The sequence below is a fragment of the Cynara cardunculus genome (genome assembly GCF_001531365.2).
Source record: "Cynara cardunculus var. scolymus isolate 2C chromosome LG 11, CcrdV1, whole genome shotgun sequence".
Taxonomy (NCBI): domain Eukaryota; kingdom Viridiplantae; phylum Streptophyta; class Magnoliopsida; order Asterales; family Asteraceae; genus Cynara; species Cynara cardunculus.
In genome coordinates this window covers 16,403,772-16,405,847 of record NC_037538.1, presented here as the reverse complement: position 1 = coordinate 16,405,847, position 2,076 = coordinate 16,403,772, and positions in this window count along the sequence as shown.

Sequence of the window (2,076 nt, the reverse complement as noted above, 5' to 3'; positions counted from 1 at the left end):
TATCTACAGTTAGTTACACAAATTCAAACATGAAGCTTTAATAAGTTGTAAATATACACAATTTACTTATCTTGAATTTTAAGTAATATGCATCAATACGCAGTACTTCATGCATAAAAAATGGTTTTTAAGAGTTTTTATCAAATGTTTTATAATATAATATGGATAAATGTAAATAATATATAATAGAGTTGGGTTCATGTGAGATTAATGTTTTTGTGAGACCCGTAAGATCATTTTATGTTCATTGATCAACTTTATAAGCTAATAATCTAATGGTCTAAAGTTGCAAGGTGACAATTTTGTGATTATTGAGAAATCTCGTGGCAATTTTGTGATTATGAATGTTCAGAATGTAGATTTAATCCAAGAGTTGGGAATTGGTCTTACGAGTCTCATAAAAAAACATTGGTCTCACATGATCCCAAGTCATATATCATATATTATAAATTATATCATATATACTATATAATATATAACTTTAAAATAATGAAATATTTGAGAGTAAATTACAAACTTCATCCTTCTGGTTTGGTGAAAATTTGCATTGGGTCACTTAAATTCAAGGATGGTCATTGTGGTTATAAATCAGGTCTCTCATGTTAACAGTCGTTTAAAATCTCCGTTAACTTAGAAGCGTTTTCATTTTTCGCTGTATTATAAAACTTTTAGTTGTTCCAGGGACATGTTTTGCCACTTTCTAAAACTCAAGAATCGAATCTAGATTACTACCTCTTCTAAACCTAGACTTGTTTTTTCTTCTTTTGTAATTTTTTTGTTTTATTATTATTATTATTATTATCGAGTTTTAGAATTTGATAAAACAGGTCCTTAAAACAATTACAGTGGAAACTAATCCATAAAAAAAAAATGAAACCATAATGACCATCCTTGTAATTATTTCACTTGAGGGACCCGATTCAAATTTCCACCAAACCATGGGGATGAAATTTGTAATTTACTCAATATTTAATGACGTAATATATGTGTATATATATATATATATATATATATATATATATATATATATACTATATTATAAAGTATTTGACAAAAACTCTTAAAATCGATTTTTTATATATGAAGTATGGTTTATTGATGCATATTACTTAAAATTTAAGATTACAAGTAAATTGTGCATAAGTACAACTTAATAAAGCTCCATACTTGAATTCGTCTAACTAACTGCAGATAAACATAATCAAATATTGGATTAATATCTCATTTTAAATATGAAAAATCTAAAATATAATTAGGATAATCATCGATAACTAACATAATACTTAGTTATTATCTTTATAAAAAATTATATTATTAAACCTAAATTAAATTTCTTTGTTACTAAACCTAAATTAAATTATAATTAAAAAAATTTAATTAAGGAAAATACACCAAAACACAAGAACTTTTAAAAAGATTGATTTAATATTGATATCGATATTTTTTTAAAATTTTTTATGATATTTTAAATTTATATTTTATTCAAAAATAAAAACATTATCACTTTCTTAAAACCACATAAAACCAATGTTTACTTAGAATTCAAAATTATAAGTAAATTATGCAAAAATACAACTTATTAAAGCTCGATGTTTAAATTCATATAACTAATTGTGGATAAACATAATCAAATTGAGGATAAACATAATCAAATTGAGGATAAACATATTATTTTAAAATACAAAAAATCTAAAATATAATTAGGATAATTATCGAGTTCTAACAAAATAAATAATTATCATCTTTATAAGAAAATTATATTATTAAACCAAATATAAATTACTTCGTTATTGTATCCAAATTAAATTATAATAAAAAAATAAAATAAAAAAATTACACAAAAAATGAAGAAGTTTAAATAGTTAATTTGATACGAATATCGATATATTTTTGTTATGCATAAAGTACTGTATATTGATACATATTACTTAAAATTCAAGATTACAAGTAAATTATGCATAAGTATAATTTATTAAAACTTGATGTTTGAATTCGTATAACTAACTGCGGATAAACATAATCAAATAGAGAATAAACATCTCATTTTAAAATATAAAAAATCTAAAATATAATTAG